This window comes from Canis lupus, chromosome 1 (genome assembly GCF_048164855.1).
Source record: "Canis lupus baileyi chromosome 1, mCanLup2.hap1, whole genome shotgun sequence".
Taxonomy (NCBI): Eukaryota; Metazoa; Chordata; class Mammalia; order Carnivora; family Canidae; genus Canis; species Canis lupus.
The window spans coordinates 97,616,061-97,641,824 of NC_132838.1; positions in this window are offsets into that span (position 1 = coordinate 97,616,061).

Here is a 25,764-nt window from a genome sequence, read left to right on the forward strand (position 1 = left end):
GACCAACACAGGCCTCTCCCCTTCCCCTGCACCTCAGAGCCCTGACAAGGTTGCCGACGATGGAGAGGAAGGGCCCAGAAGCCTGTGCACCTGCTCAGGGGTCTGCGTGAGCAGGTCCCCGGCACCTGCTGCCCGTCCCTCGGCTGCCCCATGTCCCTGCTGACCCCCATGAGCTCGCTCCAGGATAGATGAGATGGAGCAGCGCGGGCCCTCCAACCGGTGCCAACCTCCCTCAGAAGGGGAGCCCGAGGAAAACGGGTGCAGGCGAGGCCCAGACTGTGCCGCTCAAATGTACAGCGGCAACGGCAACCCCCGACCCTCTCCCGGGAAGGGCAAGCTGTGAGGAAAGCCTCTTCCAGCCGTGAAGGACAAGACAAACCTGCTGGCCCACTGAGGGCTGTGACCTCTCAACAAATATTGGACACCACTTCCCTGCTTCGCGGTGGCCCGACGGCTCCTAAGGGAAAGTGTGTGCAAAGAAGGGGGTGGGGCCATGATGTGTCACTGACAAGATGGCCTTGTTGGGGAACATGGTTAAATCTGCCATCACCCCAGTGCCAGGGGCCTGGAGGCTGACAGATGCCCACATAGGGGACCGACGCGGTCGGGGGGTGCCAGATCCGAGGCGGAGTGGGCCTGGCCCCAGAACCCCAGCCCCGAGACCTGGTCCGGAGCGAGCCCCGAGGGTGGAGGACCCCGGCACACAGTGCGCTGTCGTCCCCAAGCTGCGGAGGTTGTCAGAATCCCAGCATTTTTCCAGAATGGAAACAAAGAAGCCGCAGCCTGCACGTCCCAGAAAACTTGCCAAGGGCCAGATGTCACAGCAGACGTCCCAACACAAAGTTGACCCTCCCCGGGGGTGCAAATCCTGGCTCCCAGCTTGGAGAATTATTAACTCTGTGTTTTTTGCTTTTGTTTTTTCAAGGCAGGGGTTTGCACTCAGCCTCCAGGAGCATCGAAGCACGGAGCCCAGAGCCTGCAGACTGCACTCTTCCAGGCCACGTGATAGACAAGAATGCAGTCCATGAGGTCAGAACCCATATCACTGGGCCCATAAAAGGGGGTAATAAGGTACCAGGAAGCTGTTCCCTGGGGAGGCTGGTGGCTGCAGTTTTGCTGAACCTGGGGCATGCGAGGAGGGGATGTTCAGGAAATGGATCATCAGGGGTTGTTTATGCCACGATGCTGCTCATGCAAGTGGGCAGCAAATCCCGCTCAGGTGGCTTCTTGTAAACCTTGCAGTGCGAGTGTAAACAGACTAGACGGGGAGTCCAGACTCTGGAGATGAGCAAGGACATCACCCTGCTGGCCGCCCTGCATTGCCTCTAGCCTCTCCGGGTGAGCCTCCCCTCCCACACCGAGGGTCGCCTCCACTTCTGCCTCCTGCCCGCCTCCCCACCCAGGTGCCCAACCACACCTGCTTGGGGTCTTGGGGCTCCCAGAGCCAGTCTTGCCACACAGATGGATACCTCACGATGGATCAGGGTAAAGGTATTACTTCTCTACCACCCAAGGCCCGGCTCAGCCTGCAGAGATGCAGTAGAGGCTGGTTTCACATCCTCACAACATCTGCAGCTGTTTCTCATCTGGGGGCTCAGCTGGGCCAGAGCGGCCAGGCCCCACCCCGCACCCCTCAGCCCCAGTCTGCACCCCCCACCCCAATCTCCTGGATGACTTCTCTTCACCCTCCAATCTTCTGCTCAGGTGCTGCTTCTTCCCAACACGGCCTCATGGCCCCTCCACTAAGGCGGGGAGTCGGGGCGACAGGGGCCTGCTGGGAACCGTAGGAACCTGCATCCGTGATGCTCCAGGAGACACGGCTCCCTCTCCATCTGCCCCACTGGTCCCCGCATTCCTCCCTCACAGCCCTGACCCTGCACCATAAGCCTCCCCAAGGCCGGGTGAGCTTGGAAGATGGGGATCCTGCCTCACGCCTGATCTTCTGGAGTCCCTGGGGGTGCTGTTCGCACAGTTGATGCCAAATAAACAGGCAACAAGGGGTAAATGCAGATAATAGAATGGCAACGATGGAAGATATCCTAGGTCAGTGGTTCTCAAACAAGGATGCAGCAGGAGCCGCCGGGGAGCTTGTGAAAAGGCAGATTCGTGTCTCGGGAGGTCCCACGTGGCCACAGGCTGCTGCTACGACCTAGCACCTCACCTTGACAGCCCCGCTCTGACGATGCTCCGCCCCTGGCCACACGTGTGACGGACACCAATGAGGAAGGCATGAGAGTTAAGGAAGCTTCCTAACATCCTTTCTGTCCGCCCGCCTCCCGTTTTGGGCGCAGTGGCTATGGTCAGCTCCAGAAAGCTCGGTCTCCTCATGCAGGACAAGGACCCTGCACACAGTCCAGCGTCCTGATGGCCCCCTTCACCATGGCAGCCACTTCTCATTGCTGTCCTCCGGGGGGGGCGGGTAGCGACAGCCTCCACCTACACTCACCGCCCTCACCTGGAGGAACCGAGATGGAAGCAGAGGCCCTGAGCCCCCCAGGATTCAAACTAGAGCCTGGATCAGCATCGTGTGTGACTCACAGGCTTCTGCTGGGTGCCGACTGCTTACAGGCCCCAGACCAGGATTAAGCCCTGGAGAGGGAGGGACAAGGTAAGAAACATGCTCAGAGAATATGAGCATCACCTGGGAAGGGAGGAAGCAAGACGCGACCAGGAAATTTCTGTTTGACTCCATAAAGAGGTGAAATAAAAGGACGCTTTGGACAGCCCAACGTCCAGCACCACCCGGACACCTCGAGAAACATCTGGGGTCGGCCCGGCAGTGGCTCAGCCCCTACCTGGTCCCCACCGGCCGCAGGGGTCTGATTCTTTTGCCGGCTTCTCAGAAGTGCATAGGCTTCACTCCAAGGTGCCTGTTCCACATAGGGATTTAATAAAAAAGTATTTTTTTCTTTAAGCCACGAAGGTGAATTTCCTATTTCTTGTCTGTTTGAGAATTCCTATATTCCATTTCTCTTGCTTTCCCCTCCTTTGAGGCACCTGCCATGGAGAGCTGATGGAGACGTCTCTGTTGTACGAGGCTGTTACCACAAGGGTGTCCAGCTTCCCTCTGGAGGTGGCCTCCTGGTGACTCGTCTGTCCACCTCTTCCCAAGAAACGGACATCGCAGGCAGGTTCACAGCCCGGGGTGCTTTTGTTCTATTCACCCGAGTCCCAACTTGACTGCACATTCCAATCTCCTGGGCAGGATTTTAAGTCTCCACAACCCAGGCCTTATGCTACGTGACTTAAACCCACGTCGATGGGTTTAGCATTCCTTCTGTACCTTCCCGAGTGGCCACCGCGTGCAGAAGGCCAGAAGCCACTGTTCTTACCCAGTGACAGTCACCATCCTACAAATGTGTGCATTGGGTCCCCACAGGGACATCACTGAGCAGGATCCCATCCCCTCGATGCACATGAGGCCAACAGATCCACACAGCATTTTCCAGCAGAGCACCAAAGCAGCATTTGTCTAAACCCAAACAGAATAGAAATCCCCTTTAGGATGCCTGGGTGGCTCAGGGGTTAAGCGTCTGCCTTTGGCTTAGGTCATGATCCCGGGGTCCTGGGATCGAGTTCCGCATAGGGCTCCCTGCATGGAGCCTGCTTCTCCCTCTGCCTATGTCTCTGCCTCTCTCTGTATGTCTGTCATGAATAAATAAATTAATTAAAAAAAAAAGAATATAAATCCCCTTTAAAGGATAAGAAAATTGATCATGGATCTCCTGCCTTGACTTAATTATTCTCATTGTAATATGGCTTAAATATGTGACAACGTAAAATCAAGCATAAATGTTTTGTGCCTTACGGCTTTTATGTAACTATAAAGCCAAATAATTTTCACATCAAGTACTATAAAAACTGCAGACCCAATAAAATACGACAGGTCCCATTACGTTAATGTGACAGGCAATGTTGTTTTGCAGAAACTAATTTGCCAATATTGGGTTGAGAGCCGGACGCTGTCGCCTCGGGCCCTGTTTTATGGATCATGTCTTAGGGTTTTCATTTCAATAAAACAGATGCGGGGAGCGCCTGTCCCACGGCGACACTGTTCCAGGAGATGAGGAACTGCAAGGCCTGGTCTGGTGTCCGGATGGCCCAGGCCCGCTTGTCTTTCAGGCCATCAGTCAACAACCGAGGCAACATCCTTGATTCCTCTCTGCCTTGTTGAACCCCGGGTGAGTGTGACAGAGCTCTCTCTCCAAATTGCATGTGCCCTCTGTCCCTCTGGCTGGACCACCACCCCGTCTGCCAACCAGTCTCCTACCTCCCCCGGGACTGCCCACCCCCTGCTGTCCAACTGCTCCTGAGCCAATAAACCAAAGTCCACGTGCCCTGGCCCCGCACAGGGCTCCCGCTGAATGTCTAGCACAATCCACTCTCCTGTCTGCTGCCCACCCCGCTCTGCATGTCACCGCCTCCACGTGGGCTCTGCTCCCCTTGGCTGACACCCCACAGCCCTGGCCTCCTCTCTGCATCTCAGGACTCCCCACGCCCTGGCCTCTTGCGGGCCCGGTCCCCGTGCAGACTCCGTCAGCTCCAAGCTGCCTCCGAGGTGGGAGCTCCGGGCAGATCGGGGGCAGATCCCAGCCCCCGGCACCCTCCACGATTTCCCATCTTTGTTTGCTTGGAGGATTAGCTTTGGTAAGGCAAGCTGCTATAACAGATAAAGCCCTCAAATCCCGTGGCTCAGCAAGCTATGATTAAAGTTTACTTTGCACTCGTGTAAAATCAAACAGGATTGTTGTGATGGGCAGGCAGGGGAACCCCTGCAAGGCGTGACTTCGAGGGGCCGGCCCCTCACATCCTCACCATGCACCAGGGAGGCGGAAGCAGACACAGCATGGACCCCCCTCCATGGTACAGCAGGCCCCTGAGAGCATGCCTGCACCACATGCCCCCTGTGAGGAGCCACTACGGGTCCCCTTGGCCTTCAGGCCATCCCTCAGTGGGAGCAACGCCGCAGCCAACATGCAAGCAGGATCCAGGCTTCACAGTGCACGTGCACATGATGGACGTCTAGGTCATCCTCATCTGCTTATTCGGTGGTGCCTCCCAACCCCCTGTCCTGCTTTCCGTGGCCCAGTTACCCATGGTCAGCTAGAGTCCAGAAACAGACAGATGACCCTTCCTTCGGGTGATGGCAGGAGGCCAACAGTGACCTGATGCAATGCCACTCACCTCCTTGGTCTCACATCACCTTCCGTCGCCGCAGGAAGGGCACATTCAGCCTAATGAGAGATCATGTCAAAGAGAGAGAGCACAGTCCCGTAGCTTCCATGGTAGTATATTGTCACAGTTGCTCTAGTTTATGATTAGTTGCTGTTGCTAATGTCTTACTGTGCCTAATGTACAAGTTAAACCTACTATACGTGGGTTCAGTCCTCTCCACGGTTGCAGGCATCCACTGTGGGTCTTGGGAAGGATCCCCCGTGATTTTCAAGAACCGAAGCCCAAAATGACTGTGTGTGCATGTGTGTGTGCAGAATAAATGACATACCCCCAAGTAAGGACAACCAAAGGGATTGTTTGGAGCTTGTCATAGCCAGAGAGTCAGCCTCCATCACTTGCCTTTGACAGAGACTCACAGGTGGGCAGGGTAGAGAGGCCAGAAAGAGGGACAAGGGCAGGAGTGGGTGTGCTGAGCAGAGCTGTGGGTGCAGGAGGCCGCTGGAAGGGGTGTCCTGTGGGATTGCCTGGGGAGCCCATTGGCCGGTGTTCTCCGGTTGGTCCTGAGGCCAGCGAGCGGATGGGAACCTGGAGGTCTTCAACCACCACGTCCTGCTGGGCGGGGCTGGCTGCCGCAGGGGCTGCCGGCCAGACGTCTGCTTACTGTCCGTCGGCACATTCAGCGTACGTACGTCTGTATGAGTACGCAGACAGACCCCGATGTCCTTCCGTTGATGGACCCCCTACTCGAAAAACTTCCTATAGAAAAAAGCCACATTTCTCAGCTCCTATCATGTGTGCTCGTTCAACAAGTATTTGTTCATCAGTAAAAACCTTGGTCCTCTCGAGGGTGTAAGCAAGAGGACGGGACTTGCACTGTGTGCTGGGGAAACAGCAGCAAATACATGGTGTCTGCAACCTCCAGCAGCACTTGGTCCCATGGGGAGGCCTCGTCACTCAGAGTCTAAGGTCTGAGGATGTCACAGCCTGGTGGTCGTCCTCAGGGGGCTGAGTGCCATCTGCTGTGAAAGTGCCTGGGGGGTCCAGAATTAGGTTGGGTTTTGGGGGACCCCCTGGGCCCTGGGAGAACAGTGGGAGTGGACAGGTGCAGGTGCAGGTGACCACCATGTGCAGAGCCCAGAGGAGACCCTCGCAGGGCCATAGGGGGAGCCCCGATGCCAGACAGATGCATGGAGGGAAGCCGTCCAGTGACAAGGTGTCAACACAGCCCTAAAGAGCAGAGCATGCAAACCCGTCACACTAACAATGAGACTGAGGCTCCCCTCCTGTCCCCTGGGTCATCCATCCTACAGTGCTGAGTCCTGGCCTTGATGTCCCAGCCAGGGTCCTGGGGTCCAGGAGCAGCTGTGGCCAAGAGACAAGGAATTCCTGCTGTCAGGGAAGGAATACTCCACTGAGGTGAACCAGGCAACTCCCAGTCACATGCACACACACTCACCATGCTCACCTGCACTAATGCACACCCACAGACACGTCGCACTCACATGCAGTAATTCACACTCACTGTCACGTGCACACACTCACATGCACCTACGCTAATGCACAACCACATACCCATGGACACATCACACTCATATGCACTAACTCACGCTCACAGTCACATGCACACACGCTCATCCTGGGTCCCTCAGCCCAGGATGGCAGGCATGCAGGTGGGGGTGGGTTGGGAGCTTACACACGTCCTGAAGATACAGCTGACAGCTGCCTAGAACAGAGCCACACTCCAAACGCAACACAGTAACACCTGGAGGTCCGAGCTGTCCATCATACGTGCGGTGTCTTCCAAGACTTGCCCCTGGTCCATTCTGTCTGTCCACCCAGAGTCCAGACACCAGGAGTCTTCCTCACTCTGCCCCAGCCCAACAGCCAGTCTGTCTCATGAGGCCCAGAGATTTGATCTTCTCGAAGCCTCTGACATCCACCCACCTCCCCAACCTGGGCCTCCCCCATGCAGAGCAAGCACCTGTCAGGCCCCGTCTGAAGTCTCCTGTCATACCTGGCTGCTCCAGCCTTTCCACTCCAGCCAGAGGGCTCCTTCACATTACAGATGGTCCACCACCCACCCGAACCCCAGACTCTTCCCACAGTAAACACTGCTGGCGCTCCCCAGGTCCCCTCATCGCCCAGCTGCTACGGGCCCACATCTGGGTCCTTCCCCAAAGAGGAGTCCTCTGGCCAAGTGCACCACCTGGCCTTGGAAGCCCAGAAGGTTATGTGGCCCTCCTCAGGGCCTCTCCATAGCAATGTCCAACTGATGTGTGGTCAGAGGAAGCCAACCCTCCTCACTCAAAGTGGGCAATTCTGGTGTCATTCATCCAGCCTGCTGCCAGGGGCCACGTTCCTCGGGAGCACACCTTTCCTGGCACCCCCATGTCTAGGCCCTATAGCCCAACACTCTGCTGGCCTTGTAGATGGAGCAGAGACACCTGCCAGAGCTGTACAATGGAGCTCTACCCCCTCCACTGGGTGCCTGGCTTGTCTCATGGGCCTGTGTGGGGCTCCCTTACAGCCTCTCCCTCTCCTCCTATGCCTTCCTTCTGCCTCCTTGTCACATCCCAGCTCCATCCCCACCTGGCAGGGAAGCTTTGAGCCCTATTCCAGGCCACCTTGTGCCTCTCTCCTTCATGTCCCCCACCCAGCTGTGAGCAGCATCCATCAGACCAAAACCTGTAACATCAGGCACCTTGTCTACTTTGCTCACTCTCCATACTCCAGGGTCCACACACCATAACTGACCTGTGCTGGGTATTAAGTGAATATATGGAGAAGGAATAAATGAATTTAGTGTAATGTCATCCAATCAGTTAACAAAAGCAATAGAAGCCACCAATGTCTAGTCGATTCCTGTGACCAATGAATGGATTTGCTGAGTCTTTCCCGCTTGTGTACATTGTCTGCTGGAGGCTGTCCCAGGGGCCCATATCTCACACGCTGGGAGCATGGAGTGGTGTTTCCACAGGTAATAACAGTATTACCATTATTTCCAGACTTTATGACCTCTATATACCTGGATGACAAGACAATTTTAGATCCTAACTTCACACCCATCCCAAACAACAGAAATCGGCCAAGATGATCTCATTCTGTTGGGGGAAAAGGACAACAATGCATAATACCTGATTAAGAATCGAAGTTAGCTGAGATGAAGCAAGGAGATTCAGGGTGGCGCAGAGCAGTGCATTCTGTGAGTACACATGGTCCAGTGCTCATCCACGTGGTTGGGTCACCATAGGCCCTATGTGCTAAGTGTCTTATTTCCTCTCACCTCTGGAGCAAATTACCACAAACTCAGTGGCTTCAAACGTTGTGGATTTGTTATCGCAAATTCTGGAGGTCAGAAGACCTAGCTCCATTTCACTGAGCAAAGATCAAGATGCCATCAGGCCTGCCTACCTTCGGGAGGCCTCTTCTGTGTCCTTGTCTCTTGCAGGGTCCTTGGCCCCTGGCTCCTCCTCCATCTCTGAAGCACAATCTCGCCCTCTGCCTCCCCTTACATCTTTTCTCTCCAGCCCCAGCTCTGGGTCCATTCCCCCTCTGCTGACGACCCTGGTGATCCAATAATCCAGAATACTCTCTCCATCTCAAGATCCCTACATTAATTCCATCTTCAAGGGAAATCTTGCTGAATAATGTAGCATATTCACAGGTGCCAAGAACTGGGATATGTTTATCCTTGGGGAGCCATTATTCAGTATCCACAGAGAGCTCACCTTCTGGATGAGCGGCTGGTGGGCCCCATAGAGACTCCCGTCCTCTGCAGCTGCTTGGAGGCACCTGCCCTGTGATATTTCCAGAAAAGAAAAATGGCAAAAAAAGTATGTGTCTATTAATACTTTATGATAGCCCTAGGACATCCACACAGAACCACAGAGAAGCACCAGAAAGATGAAGTCAACACTGAGATTCCATTTTCTCCTTTAATTTGACCTTCCCACCACTCACTGTTAGCATCCATTCCAAGGACTTGAAAATCCTTAGGTTTCAGGATTTTCAGGAAAATCCTTAGGTTTCCTTAGGCTCTCTGAACCTCAAAAGAAACCCCTGAAATCATTATTTCAGTGACTTTCTGAGCACTGGTTGTCATCCTCACAATGCGGTGGACATGGCTCCCAAGAAGAACCACCCAGAATCAAATGTGTGTCTTTCTAACACCAGGTGCAAAGTGGATCAGCAAAGCTGGCCAACTCCACCTCCGAACCACATCTCAAACTTGACCCCTACTCTCCATTGTCATTGCCAGTGGACCACGCTGTGGGACCCCGACTGGCTTCCCACCTTGGCCAGTTTCCTCCCCATCAGCCTGTTTGGGCTAACTCAGCCCTGCCTCACCTGCCTCTTCTCCTCCATCCTTCCTCCCGTTCACTAAACTGTAATCGCTGGTCCCAGGACATCTGCTCTCTTGCACACTTGAGGCCTCCTGCACATACTGTTTCCTGCACCTGACACATTTCCCCTGGCTGTCAGCAATGACAGCTACCAACGTGTCCACCTAAGTGTCTCCAGTGAAAGAGCTCACACTCCCCAGCCTTCACTCCTCCTTGGCTGGTGCTGTACTTCCCTTCAGGCTGTTCATCCCAGGCTGCAGTGGCCTCCTTGATTAGTTTGCTCTTGCACAGTTTCATTCCTTAACCAGAGGGATGCTGGGTTTCCTTGCTGAGTTTCCTTCCATGTGAAAGGGAGCTCTGTGGTGGGCAGCATTCCTGGCCACCCTCCTTCTCTCCCATCTCACTCTTTCCCTGGAAGAAGGAGGAACTTCTGTTATAAGAGGAGCTGGGAGTGCTTCACATGAAGGTCTCACCATCTGCCCCTGCCCTTTCCAGAGTGTTCCAAGGACTCTAGTGAACAGTGAGGCCTCACCACAGGGTAGTTTAGTCCATCTCCTGGGTGTGCAAACCAGCAACCATTGTAGCAGATATTGCTTGGGTGTATCACTTATCATGTTCATATCCTAATGGCGATATTCGTTATCTTTTTGTCTTATTTCTCAAGTACTTGAGAATTTGATCCTGTGAAATATTTCTCACTGCCCACTCCTCATGCCAACCCAACAGCCAACCATGAGCTCCCTGAGAGCAGGCCCTGGCTCCTGGGACAATCAACATGGCGGCTTGGAGCAAATGCACCAGTGGCGTGTGTGGCTTCATAAGTAAGTGAGACAGTGGGGAATGAATGAGTGGAAATGCTTCTCGTGCAGAAGGAAGCCATGAATCCCCAAAGCCATGAAGGCAGAGAACATGGTGGCTGCAGGCCTCTTATCAATTTGAGGAGCAGTACTCAGTCCATAGCACCACAAGGGGTGCCCTCACTAGCTTTCCTCAATGCAGTCAAGCAAAGGGCAGCCCACCAGTGGCTCCATTTCACCACAGGGCACGTTACCAAGGATGCATGGAAACCACTTGAGCACATACTCTGGAGATGACATTTTAGATGATTTCTAACTGTATTGTACATCTCCCTGAGACCCACTTGAGCCCAAATTAGAAAATGGCCCATCTGCTCCTTCCTTCATTTCTCTGGTCTGATTTCACCATGAGGCTCCTGTGGGCCTCTGCAGAAGATTTGTCCTTCAATTCCACATCCTCAAAGAAAAATCCAATTTGAAATGGAGAGCCACAGAGAGCCAAAGCCTCAGAAATTGGGAACCGATCTCCGGTGAATATATCCTTTTCAAATTATTCTTTTGCTCTGAGATCTTGGATGCCTGCCCCATCCTTGCACAGGGCCTGGGTGCAGCTATGGGTGCCTGTCCCAAGAGCTGGGCAGGCATGGTCCCAGGGCCAGGGGATCACATAGAGGGGCAGCATCCCAGGTCAGGGATCAGCCTGCAGCGCAGGTGCTCACAGGATATGCCGCATCCCCAGTGGGGTTCTCACAAGCTCATCACGGATAAATGCTAAGCTCTCCAAACAGATTTTCTTAAGTAAACCCATTTCAGGAAGTCAGAGGAGGAAAAAAACATTTCAAGAGAATAACTCCACCTGCACTGAGCAGGAACTAGCAGATCCTGGACGCTCTACGGAAAAGAAAACATGCATTTAAGTCTCTAAACTCTGTTTAAATATTTGAAGATATGAAATAACACTATGTGACTTTTGAGACTCTTATAAAGAGGTGAGACTTTCTCCTCTATTTTTACCCAGTGCGCTCAATTGATGTTTGCATTGTGAACATGTTTTGAATGCCGTTAAATACTTTTCTCTCCAGAGCACGCGCTGCCGTTGGCCTCCGGGGAGCAGAAGAAGGGGAGGGAGAGGCCGGCATCTGTGAATAAGCACTTTTTGGGCCAGGAGGGACATGTCACTTGCACTCTGGGTTCACAGGCCACAGTAAAGTCAAGGAGCCAAGAGGCACCATTCTCTCAGGGAGGCATGAACAGAGCTCTGGAAGCAGCACCAAGCAGCACTTGCACAGGTAGAAGGATCCAGGAAAAGCACTGAGATCAAAGAGCACCCAGTGAAGCAGGTGGGAGGGACAGACGGTGCCTCTGGGAAGGCTGTGAAGGAGGTTCCAGGGGGAGGGAGGAACCCACTGGGCCAATGTTCTAATGCCATGTACCCTTGCCACTCCTTCTGCAGTGGGCAGAGTTCATTTCTCACCCACACCCCCTTGAATCAGAACAGGTCCTATGACTGCTCTGACCCAGAGAATACAGCACAAGGAGCCTGCGTCTGCTCTGGGCAGAGCCTGTAAGTGGCCTGGCAGCTTCTACTGCTTATTTCCTGGAACCCTCACCTTTGAAACACTGTCTGTTCCATGAGGCCCAACCCCACAAGATGAGAAGCCCAAGCCCCAGAGAGAGGCCACATACAGGTTCTCTGGTCAACAATCCACCGTGAGCTTCCAGAGCACAGGCAGCCCTGGCTGTTGGCCCCATGAGTGTGCCATCTTGGAAGTACAGCCCAGTCTCACATTCAGATGACTGCAGCCACAGGAAAAGCCCATCTAGAACCACGCCAATCAACTAACGGATGCCACCAAGGTGTTTAAATATGGGGATGCATTGTTATGCAGCTATAGGTCACTGGAGCCAGGACAGAAGACTGGTTGATGGATTTAGCCATGTCCAAGTCAATAACGACCTTGGAGGGGACAAAGGGATCTGACTGGAATGGATTCAAGGGAGGACAGGAAGAGCTGCTAAAGCAGAGAATCATTCAGGGAGTTTTGCTATAAAGGGAGTAGAGAAAGGAGGCAGCAGCTAAAAGGTTTTCTTTGAAGACTTACCCCTGAATGTTTCTATGCCGATGGGAATGACTCAGGAAATGGGAAAATTGACACTGCAAGAGGAAAGGGAATTGTTACAGTAAACTTAAGAGCATGAGTATGAGACCCAGGCCTTGGACAGGTGGTCTTATGGCCGGCCCCTGCCTAAGCCTGCCTGCACCCAGGAGAGGGCGCGAGGCTGAGATGAGGGAATTTGTATAGGTTCTCGCCTGGAGGCTAGTATCTCCTCTGTGGAAGATGCAAGTCATGTCTTTGGGAAGCGTGAGGGGGCAGAAGTCTGGAAAGTATGAAAAGAGAGGAGTGAATCAGAATCTTCAGTGTGCAAGGCCAGCACATGGATGGGACAGCCCGCAGCCTGGTTCTTCCCCTGGGACTGTATCCCAAGGGTCAAAATCTGACCAGTCAGAGGTTTGCGACAAGCCCCTGGCAGACACACTGTTGCCCTCCTTCCTCCAGATGGTCTGTCCTATTGCAAAGGAGTTCCTTGTGACCAAGCAACCTGCCGTGTTGTCCTGGGCCGCTGTGGGCAGCTCAGGAAGGCACCGTGTGCACGCTCTGTCCTCCTACCCAGAGTCCCCTTCCTTGCTCCTGCTGTACTGGGATGACGCTTCCCAGTAAAGCCTCCTCTCTGTTTCCTGGGGAGGCTGGACTGAGCTGGGGCTTCTCGGGCACTCACACGAGGCTCCAGGCTCCATATCCTGGAGGGGGGCATTGAGAAATGCAACCTTTCCCTACTTGCTGTAATGAGCCCAGCTGAACCTTGGGAGCCTGACACCAAGGAGGAGAAGATTGGGTGTTGAGTTGGTCACCAGCAAGCCTGGCCTCAGGTGCCTACAGTGGGCAAAGCACACGTTCAATGAGTGGAAATGCTCCATCTAGAAATTTCAGGAATGACAGGGAGTTTACAATATTCACTAACATATGACGATGAACTCACACCCGCAAGCATGTAGCTGGGCTTCGCGTTCAGACCATCCTTATACAGCAGTGCTAGACAGCCTGTCTGGTGGATGCCTCCGTGGCCCTGGTGATTTCTGAGGAACCAGAGATGGGGAGGGAGCTATAAACAGACACAGTAGCTCTGCGCCCTTATCAGGAGTGACACATTTCCAAGGAAAGCAGGAAAGCATGAGGCACCAATTCCTCGTAGTGGCAGAGAGTTAAGTCCACGCTGCTATCAATCTACTTTGTAGGAAAAGCAGTCAAGCCTGGGTAAGAGCAACAAGGGGCTAAGTGCTTTGTGGCTCTGCACTTCACAATGTGGAGCGCCCCACGGGAGCCTCTGAGACAGCCAGGGCTCCAGGCACAGAAACATTTTCCAGTAAAAGCAACTGAAATACATTTAGAGGAAGGGAAGAGAAAAAAAAAGAAGGGACGAGAAGAAGAGTCAAGCAATTAACTGGCATTTTCACTCCTTCTCTGTTGAGCTAATCACATGCCATTTGCATACATGCTCTGAAGCCTGTGACATTGAACCTCCTGGGGACAAATTGCTGGCACTGCATTTATTGATTTAACTGTTTCTGGATTTGAAGCTAAAGTCTCTTGGCAATTTCCACTAAAATTTCTTGATTTGAAAATTTGAAGTTGTCTACTCAAATATAGCAAAGTATGATGTCTTCGCTAATATAAAACTTGGATCCAATGAAATGCGGACTGAGTAATGTGATTTCTAGTGTCAGAGTATCTAAACTGCAGAGGCAATATGTAAGGTGACCCAAACTTTCTGTTGTATAAGAAATGGCACTCAGTGAAGCCATATAACCAGAGTGGAGCAAATGCATCAGGGGTTGACCCAATGGAGCAGAGGGGAGGGTGAGGAGGGGATGGACAGTCATTCCAGTGAGCCCTTGCAAGGACAGATTCCCACTCCCAACATATGGACAAGAAAACAGGCTCAGAAAACCCAAGGGCTTGTCTGAGTCACATAGTTAGTAGGAATTTACCATTGGGTCACCCAGCATGCTCTCCTCTATGGTCTAAAAACCAGCCTGCTGCAAGATAAATGCATTCGCCTCTGTCCGTTTCCAAAGGAGACTGCTGGCCCACACTCCTATAGGACCCCCCGGGTGCTGTTAGGGAGTTGAAGCTGCAGTCCTAGGGGAGCTGGGACCTGCCATCTGTGTTCATCACTCCATTTCCTGCAGCAGCGAAAGCATCCAGTGAAAATGAGTGGTCAACACAGGGTGTCCTTTGCCACCAAACTTGAGTGTGGGAACAGGCACCAGATGCCCTTGGCCTCTGGGAGATATCTGTCTATGCTGAGTGAAAGGCACAGGTGCAGACTCAGGAGCAACAAGAGACAGTTCCACCCCCAGGGATGTTTCTTTTGCTCACCTCCGCCAATGGGAGTACCTTCCACTTTAATGCGACATGGTTCTTACATTCAACAGAAAGTGACCCAGTTGGCAGGCCACCATGTCTCATTTGCATCAGACCCTTTGCTCAGCCACAAACAGGCTTTTATTGAAATCCTGGCAGGTGCTGCAAAGAATGCTGGGTGGTGGGCAAACAGTGGTGAGTCTGATTGAGTCCGGCTCTGGGCATGGAGGACCTCGCTGCCTGGGAGCACAGGGTGTATCGTCCCCTCAGCCTTTCCCGGGGGCCCACTGCTGTCACGCTCGCCAGGGGCCTCAAGGGCTATGTGCTGAGCACATCCTGTCTCTGGCTCAAGCTTTGCCATCTGGTCCTCAGCGCATTCCCATGAAGTGGGCAGGCCTGTCTCCTGATGTGGCCCTGATGAGGGGGCAAGGTTATGGGAAATGAACATGAGTTTACCAAGATCACGCTCAGATAATGGGATCAGGGCTTTCACCTGCATCTTCTGGATCTGGGTCTAGTGTTTATTCTGTTTTACTGCCGCCTTCTCCTGAATCGTAGGTTTTGTGAACAGTCTCTAAGCAACTGTTACTAGGTCATAACATTGCTCATTTTTTCTGGCAAATGCACCATTTACACAAAGCTCTCAGGAGCGTATCACCAGCTGGCTCCTTAGAAACCACACTCAGTAAGAGGCCGCGGGATACATCAGCATCCTCCACAGGTGACGCACACGCCCTCGCCACATCACACCTGCTTGCGAGAAACCCTCTGCAGTATTAAAATTAGAGGGAGTCGTGTCGACCGCAGCCCCACTTAAGCAGACCTTGGTCCCAGAAGGAAGTGTGGAACCTGGCACAGGACTTTGAATCAATCCTCCACAGCCTCTGCTTTTTTAGGTTTAGAGGAAACAGAATAAAAGAGGTGGAACATTTGCATAAAGCAACTTTGAATTAAGAACAAAGGGGTTTGTCAGTCCCCGATTGGTAATAAAATCTGTCAGAAGAAACAACACATACGGAAGGAAAAGAACGCAGGCCTTTGTGTTCATGTCTTGGGAAGAGTCCCAGAGAGCATCATTGCTTCATCCACCCAGCTTGCCAGTGGGTCAAGTGTGAACCCAGATACCCCCAGGCACCACTTGGCCCTGAAATCTCTGAAGACAGTGTCTACATTCCCAAGGAAGCATGAGTAGCTAGCAGTCATGCTCCTAAAAATGTCTTTTTAAAAAAGTCTCCTGGTTATTTATTTATTTATTTATTTATTTTAAAAAGTAGCCTGGTAAAGAAGGGGAAGATGGCAGAGGAGGTGCAGGCCACGAAACCCTGCAAGTGCCTGGGAGAGAACACAGCTCTCCCCCCATGAAGGTGATGCCACACACAATGAACACACATCAGAGTCAAGCATTGGAGGAACAGGCACATGGTCATCCATCCAACCTTCCAGAGACAGGAGAAGGTCTATGGATCTGATATGTTAAAAACATGAAAATCAACATTTCAATCTATGCGTGTCTTCCCCTTACACAGGGAATCAGGTTGGGAGGAAACATCCTAGGAGGAAGACATGTCCCTATTCCTTACTCTCGTGGACAAAATGCAACCCCATCAGAGATGGAGAAAGCCTCCAGAACACATAATTTTATGGTTCCCTGGTTGATAAGAAGGTGGAAGTGGGGACAAATTTACAAAGGCTTGATATAACTGTCTTATAACCCTCTAGCCACGCTCAGAGGCGAAAAGGGATGTTCTTGGGTGCCAGAAATAAAGCAAAGTCAAATGCGAGCAAAGACCACACTCCACAAACTCCCACCACCTGGAAACAGGCCCAGAAACAGCCCAGACATTTACCCCCATTCTGGGCGGGAGCGGAGACGCGGACCCACCCAGAGCACCGAACCCCTAGCATCTGGCTGGAAGAACAGAACAGCTATCCATAGGGGACTGTCCCACCCCGTGGAAAAGGAGGTTAGAGGAATCCCAGCTGCCAGTCCCGGATGTGCCTTGCAAGATTGCCATCTGCCTGGGGCTCTGAATGGGAAGAAGTTTTCCCATGAGAAATCAAAACCTCAAGCTGTACCACATACATGTAAGAATTCCAAATTTGCACTGTTAATGTGGTTTAGGAAATCTCAAGCCAAGAAATGAATGTAAAAACTTGTCCTGAATGGGCGAAACTCAGGGGCCCCCCAGCAAAAAGTAAACAAAACCATTCTGTGGGAACATTTTTGCAAGCCAGGACACACGTGACTCAGGCCTCCCACATGTGATGCGGGCCTCTGAGACCACTCAGGCTTGGTCTCTGCATGCAGCTTCCATTTTCCTGTTAAAACTCTGCTAAGCACGCAGATTGTAATCTCCACATTTCCTCCCAAGAGAGACCAGGGCTCCTTGAGGAATGGCTGACCACAGATCTGCGTCAGCAGGTGTACTAGACACATTAGTAAAGTTTGCTCATATCTGAAAGCAAGGATATATCAAAACTATAGGGTCATGTCAAAAGGACTCAGTAACCACCTAGAATAGGTTCTCAGTAGCCATAGGAGGGACAAAAGAGCAAAAACAGACAAAATAACAGCAATGGATTGGAGACAAGGTGTTTCAATCCTTGAGTACACAATGGTGCTTTAAAAATTCATTACAGAAACCAACTCAATATTTTGAAAACTGGTAAACAAAGTAAAAGAACCAAACATGTATCTAGCCTTTTTCTATATAAACTCACTAGGTATTAAATAGCTCACAAGAGAAAATCTCCCTCTTTGTAGAAATAGCCCAGCTGATGAATGATGAAAGAAGGCTAGAAATAGAGCATCACAGTTTGCATCTTTCATGAGTTTATGTATTGGGGCCGTGAACATCATGGTTTCTGGCACAGCAGTACAGTAAACATCATGTACTGACTGATGGAAGCACACATCATCCCCTATCTTGTCCCCAAACTAATCAATCAAACAATTAAATTTTAATGCAAAATAAGTTCTGAATCCAAGCACCAAAACACAGTGGAACACATTTTAAATATATACGGGGAGGAAATTAACAAAATTCAAGCAGTTGGGAATTATATAAGGCAAATGCCTGAGTTTTAGAAAATGAGAGAAAAAGTTAAAGAAGGAAGCTATAGATTAAAAGAGAATTATAAGGAATAGTAATTTTTCAAGTATGAAGATCTTATTTGAATAGTCATTCAAATAATTTATTAAAAAATTTGAAACTTGTGTGCCATGACCAAATGAGATTGCAAAGTATGTAAGGCTGGTTCAACATTCAAAAATAAGTTCATGTATGTAATCTACCACTCTAATGGCCTAAAAAAGAAAAATCATGATCCTATCAGCTAATGCAAAAAAAAAAAAAAAGGCATTTTTTTAAATAAAAACCACAACACCCATTAGCTCAGTCGATAGAGAAGCCAACTCTTGATTTCAGCTCAGGTCATGATCTCAGGGTCCTGGAATTGAGCCCAGCATCAGGCTCCCCACTCAGCAGGAAGTCTACTTGAGGATTCTCTCTCCCTCTGCCCCTCCCCATCCCAAATACATAAATAAATATTTAAAACACACATACACAATACACATTCATGGTAAAAAAAAAAAAAAAACTCAGCAAAATAGGAATAGAGTAGAACATCTTCAAGCAGATAACACCTTAAAAAAAAACTATAGTTAATACTATACTTAATTATGAGAAAATGGATGCTTTCCCCCTAAAATCTGAAAAGCAAAGATGTCCCTTCCCATGACTCCTATTCAATATTGTATTGGAAACCCAGCTAATACAATAGGACTAAAAGGAAATAAAAGATACTCAGATTGGGAAGGAATAGATAAAACTGCTTTTGTACACATAATCATGACTAGTCTATGTAGAAAATCCCAAAGAATCTTTACAATAACAACAAAAACCTCTTGGAATTTATAAGCAAGCATAGCAGGGTTGCAGGATACAAGACTAATATACAAAAGTCAGTCATTTTCCTATGTTCCAGCAATGAACAATTAGAATTCAAAATTAAAAACACAATGGCATTTAATAACACCAAAAATTAAGTATAATGTAACCCCTCCACAATGTGCAGGATTTATATACAGAAAATTACAAACCATTAGGGAGGAAATCAAAGATCACGGTGGGAAGACTCACTCTTGCTAAGAAGTCAACTCTTCCCAACTTAATGTATTAATTCAATGCAATCAATAAAATGTCTGCAAACCATATTTTCTGATTCTGAAGTTTATAAGGCAAAAACCCTAGAATAGCCAACACAATGATGAAGAAAAAAATGAGGAGGAGGAAGAAAAGGTGGAGGCGTAGACAGGAACAAAAGTGAAGAGCTGATACTATGTGACTTCAAGACTAATAAAAGAATAGACACAAAATCAATAGAATAGAATAGAGGGCCCAGAAGTAGATTGACATAAATATAGTCAACTGATCTTTGATAAATCAGCAAAGACAATTCAAAATAGAAATGATAGTCTTTTAACAAAGAATACTGAAACAATAATATTTTTATAAATGATACCTAACACAAAAAAGATGTACTAGCCCATCCCTTACAGCTTTCATGAGAATTAACACAAAATTAAATGTAGACTATAAAATTTCTAGAAGATAGGAGAAATACTAGGTGCCTTTGGACTTAGAAGTGAGTTTTGAGATATACCAAAAGCACAATCTATGGAGAAAAACTTAGACTTTTTTAAAATTAAGAACTTTTGCCCTTCAAAAGACATTGTTAAGAGAGTAAGAGATAAGCTATGAACCAGGGAGGGGAAAAATTGCAAAGCATCTGTCTGGTAAAGGACTCATATCCAAAATATACCTTCCCCTCCAAAAACAAACAAATCTTAAATTTCAGCATTAATAAAAGAAATCACTTTTTTAAAAAAATGAGAAAAATATCTGGACAGACATCTCACCAAAGAAGATATACAGATGGCATATAAGCTTTTGAAAAGATGATCAGCATAATTTTTCATTAAAGAATTGCAAATTTAAAAATAATAATAATATTAATAAAGAATTGCAAATTAAAATAACAATCAGGTAGCACTACTATTAGAATAGCTAAAATCCAACCAATTATGGCTGATTTAAGGAACCAATTCCCACCCTGCTTCCCCCTACCAAAACCCAGCAACTTCTTAGACACCGGGCAGCCCAGAGAACCCCTGGGGAATCTGGAGAACTTAAATCAAGTAGATCCACAGAAACAAAGGGAAGCCCAGCCAACAGTACTTCCTTAGCACTGTCCGGCTGAGCACATGGCTGCTGCCAACACAAATTCACACACTGTTGTTGGTCCTGCCACCTCCATCAGCGGGGCCACTGCTCCCTTTGCTGTTGGGACAGGTCCTCCACTCTCTCTGCTTCTTAACATCACCAGCACCTCATTCGAAGTCACTTTGACCAAAACCAGATGTAGTGACTACAGCAAAGAAGCGGGGAGATGGTACCTGTCAGTGTCCACGCTGGGAGGTGGAATCCAATCCACCTCCTGCTAAGATTCGCAAGGTGGAAATGCCTCAGACAGACACAAGGGAGAAAGATGCAGGAGCCAATATTCTCCAAACCAAAGCTAGTACATAATCATATTGATTATATTACTTCTCTCAGAAAATGCAAAATGAAGCAGATCAAAAAAAAAAAAAAAAAGATAGTTAGGATTCTGTTTTGAATACCACTGAATATATGTTGACCCAGCAGACATGCACAGAACCTTGCATCTCACAAATGGAAACCACACATGCATGTCAACTGTGCTTGGAATAGTTTCTAAAAGACCACCCCGTCAGCCACAGAAGAAGCTGCACCCCATATTTTATAATCAATATCATGTAGGCCATATCCTGTGTCCATAGACAATGAAATTAGCTAACAATAAAATAACCAAAAATATGCCTTATATCTGGAAAGCTAAAAGCACATTTCAAAACAATGTGTGTATCACTGGGTCATCTTTCTCTGTGATGTGGCCATAACCATAGGTCTGCTGACAGTTGACATCCTCAATTTCCTCCCCATATATATTTATGTAACATCCTCTGTGTTCCCAACAGGATGGCTCTCACCCATGATGCAGGGATGAGGGCACAGTGCCCAGGGAGGGGTAGAAAGATGGGGTGTGGTGCAGCCCCTGCCATCTCTGAGGCATTAGCATGCAGCACCAACATTTCCCCTCTACAGATGCTTTCTCAACTTTATGCAAGGCCCTCCTTGGGCAATCTTGGGCCAGAAACCCAAAAGGAATTAGGGCCCATCCTTCTGGGAGGCCCCACCTGTAGCATGTTTGTCCAGAGAGAAGAGAACCAAAAAGCATACATCTGACCACTTGCTCTCCTTTCTTCTGCTGTGGGCCATTCTCCAGAACAAGGACTTCCTATCAGCTGGAAACTTGTCATGCCCTCTCTTGAAACTATTCTCTCCTTCCCTAGCAAATAAGATTTATAGCTTGACTGTGATGTGCACGGGCTGCAAGAGAACACGATGGTTAGGAATCATTAGCTTTACTAATTATTGATTAGTAGGAACAAAAACTTATCATTCATGTTTTCAAAATTTGCTCCCAGGACACACATCCATGCTAGACAGGACAAAACACCATCCCTGCAAGAATATGGGAGAAGGAGAGATGATAAGAAGCAAAGATGAACTCCTCTGCTCACTCTTTTTAGTGAGGGATCAATAAATACATGGTTCTTACTGTCACTGCTAATGATGATACTTCAAACTCCAGACACTCAGTCATTACTTAAATATATAAATATAACTAAGATAAGGGAAAAGTACTGTAAGAATGAGAAAAAAAAAAAAAGCCAGACTCCATAAAAAAGATGGAAAGCAAGGGAAAGTACTGCAAAACATTTAAATGAACAGTGACTAGAAGGTAAAACTAGAGCAAGGTCATCTGGAATGTCCATAATGTGAGATAAACTCATTTTCTTAAAATAAATGCAGAATAGATTAATTAACAAAAACCAACTACTTGCTACCAAAAAAAAAAAAAATGTGTAAAGCAATGTTGAGAGAAAAGAAAAAAGCACTGGTCATTCACATTTATACTACTAAATGAGAAACAGCATGTTTTATGAGATGGATCAATCACTCTAGAATAGAATATTATTTAGGCAAAAAATATGTTTGCAAAATTGACCTCAAAAGAAATAAAAAGCCTAAAAATCAATAACCATGGAAGAAAGTGAAGAAGCTGTCTAAAAGTTATCCTGGCCCCAAAAATGCCTTAAGAAGATGTTTTATGTGGAAGATCTGGAAAATTTTCAAGGAATAAACAATCGGCCAATGTATAACCTTTTCTAGAATACAACAAATAAAGAAAGAGCACAGATTCTTTTTTTTTTTTTTTTAAGGCTGGCAAAACATGGAGTACTAAAATTCAACACGAAGTAGAAATAGACCAGCCTCACATAAGAAAACAATGTCAAAATCTCAGTGAGGTCTGAGCAAATGTAATTCATTGCATTTTAGAATACATTCTAACCCACTTGAGCTCCTTCCAGAAACACAAAAGTGTTTCCGTCAGTGTGAAGAAATCTGCTTATGTAACTCACGCTATGGGTCAGGGTTCAATTACGAAAACCAGAGTCCTCTCTTGCTGGCTTAGAGGGACAAGAGATTCATCGCAAGATGTTAAGTGGCTCGCGGAGCACCAAGCTGCTGCCCCTCAACAACCAGAGGCCTCCAGCTCCAGTCACCTGTTGTCTCTACCCACATGAAGACACACAACCAGGAGGCTGCCTCCAGCAGAAGGCTGCTGAGCAGGCCACGATGTGACAACAGAGACTCCACCATCAGCCCCAGGGTCACCCTGCCCTGCTGTGACCTGCCGAGCGGGCACCCCCAGCCGTGCCTCTCACTTCTGCACAGTCCCAGACATCAGACCCTGCTCTGCCCACCACCTGTGCCAGCACGGCGGTGTCTTCACAGCCCTCCGCCTCGCCAGTCTCCAGCCAAGGCATCTGACATTTAAACCTTAGTTGAGGCCTGGGGCCTGACCGTGCATACCAGCTTTCTCATCTCCACCATGCAGGATAGGACTACCGAGTCACCCCCGCCCTGGCCACCCTCACAAGCTGTCCCATGGCCACCCGGCTGCCAAGCACAGAGCCTCTGCCTCTCCGACTAACCAGCTGTCTCAGTGGTGAAGGAGTGCACCCACCCTCCCCACAGAAGCGAGGACCCAGGGGACCCAGCCACGCCTGTCACCACATCTAAGGCTGAGTGCTGCTGATATGGGGGTGATGAGGGATCCTCACCAAGATGCACGAAAACTGGGGCTCAGTGTCCGTGGTCACGTCAGAGTGACATTATGGAACTCGGTAAAAGCAGAGGAAAATGGGTCACCACGCAGAAACATAGCCAATGGACCAAGGAGAAAATATGTGTGGGAGACAGTCCTGACATCAGCAATCGGTCACGGTGCCAGTGTTGACACAGGAGCATAGATAGACGAGTGACAGACGTGACATATCGTTTGTTATTATTCATTACTCATACTTGTGCAATGGCTTGAGATGCAATTCACACACGTAATTCACACATGTTCACTGAACACTTCCGTGGCTTCTTGTATACTCACAGCCTGTGCAAACATACTCGCCATACTCGCCTTCGCTTCCAGAACATTCTCACTGCCCCCGAAGGAGCCGCGGGCCCATGAGCAGTTGCTTCTCCCTCTTCTGACCCCCAGCTCTCTCATCCTAGCCCCAGAGGAGACGACTACAGCTCAGAAAACATTCTGTCTCTATTTTCAGGATTTGCTTACCTCGGACATTTGGAGTAAATGGAATTACCCAGCACGCGGCCTTTTTGGACTGACACTTCCACGTAGCATATCTCCAAGGTCTGACCATGCACGTCGGCACTTTGTCCAACAGGAGACCACCACATGAGCACGCCACACGGTAGGTACCCACACACCCATGCCGTTGACGCACACGTGGGTCATTTCTACTTTTTTTGGCTACTGGGAATAACACTGCTGTGAACGTGGGGGTGCATGGACGGTGGGGACGTCTGTTTTCATTTCTCTCGGGTACTACCTGGAAGGAAACTGGACTGGTTGCATATTTACTCTGTGGGTAAACTTTCGAAGACCTTCCCGAGTGTTTTCCCAAAGCAGCTGCAACATCTCACTTCCCCACCAGCAGGACCCGAGGATGTTGGTTCCCCACTTCCTCGCCGACACTTGGTGTTTGTCTGGTCACCGTCTTCCAAGGTGGGACGAAGTGCTATCTCACCGTGCTTTGGGTTTGCATCTCCCTATTGGCTAATGACGCTAAACCTCTTTTCATGGGCTGATTGGCCATTTTTGTGTCTTCACCGGAGAAATATTTAATCAGACCCTTTGCTCATGTTTTTTTTAAAGATTTTATTTATTCATGAGAGACAAAGAGAAGCAGAGACACAGGCAGAGAGAGAGGCAGGCTCCCTGCGGGGAGCCCGATGTGGGACTCCGTCCCAGGACCCCGGGTTCATCCCCTGAGCCGAAGGCAGAGGCTCAACCACTGAGCCACTCAGGTGTCTCTCTTTGCTCATTTTTAGTTGACCCATGTAATATCTCTTCAAGAAACTGTGAGGGGGTAGGGAGCAAGTATGTGTGGATGGATTTTGTTCTATTAGCCTTCTGTTTCCCAGTTCAGCCTTCCTTCGTCTCTGGACTCTCGTAAACCATCAGGTGATACTTCTGTGCCCAGGCTGTCAACTGTATTACGTTTCTGCAGGACACAAGTCTGCAACAACGTCCATCCCACAGAAGACTGGGGAGATAATCTTGATTCATGCTGCGTGGCGTGCCATGGTTCCTCTAAAACCCCAAGTGTGTCTGCAGGCGCTGACGTGGAATCATGTTCAGGATATACCAAGATATATAAAAAAGAGAGAGAGCACCCGAAATGAATATAATATCAGTTATTCCTCAAGAGCCCAGTGAGGACCTACTGCTCTCATCCGTGTAATACACACCCATGTGGCCGTGCACAAGACATCTGCTCATTGCCACACACCGAAACATTAAGCAGCTCGCTCCGGCAGCAGCGTATGTGAGTTTATGGAGTGTGTCCTCTCTGGAAATCACTGCTGCTCCTGGGCTTGCGAGGACCAGGAGAGCCTTTACATCCTCTAGACCCAGGGAGACAGACCCGCAAACAGCTGTGTCTGGAAAGGCAGGTGTTCTTGACAGTGGCAAGAAGGCCTCGCAGCCGCGGGAGTGTGCAGTTCACGAGGCCGATCCAAGTCTCGGCAGGAGGACCCCTCAGGTTCACGGTCCGGACATTCAAGGAGCCTCAGGCTTCTCATGCCGGGGTGGCCGTTCACTCAGAAGAGCTGGGCCGTGAGATCCAGAAGAGAAGGAAACAGTCACGTGGGTCCTAGGGAAAGGCATGAAGACAGGAGGCCACCTAGAGCAGGCTGCCAGGGTCCTAGCCCCGGGGACAGCTTCCCCAACCTGGGGGACACCACAGCCACCCTCACAGGGTCCCCGCAACCCAGGCCCCAAACTCACTCTGCCCATCCCTGGACCCACATGCTCCGACAGGAAGACTCTCCTGGGACGACACCAGTCCCTTCATCTGTCCCCCACAGCTTTGTGAAAGCAGCCTAACCCCTTCCCGGAAATGTATTTTGCTTTAAAAACTCAGCTCTGGGAATGCTCTAAGACACTAAAATGAGCTTTTGTGCACACACACGCACACCTGTAGGAAACACGCAATGAGCCCTCCAGGTGGACTGGGTTGTGAGGTAGGGGCACACCGGGTCCATGTGCAGGAGCTCAGGGGGCCCCTCAGCAGAGCACAGGCAAGAAGATGCAGTTGTGGCGGGGACAGGGGACCGTGGCAGCACACGCACTGGCCACCCCAACCTCAGCCGCCCTGGGGGTGCCTCCTCCTCTGCCGAATGGCTCCAGACTCATGAGAACACAGAGCAGGAGCAGCCTCCCTGCATCTCTAGCCCCGGGGTCGGGAGGCTGAGGAGAGTACCCGGACACGCAGGCGGGGCATCACCATGT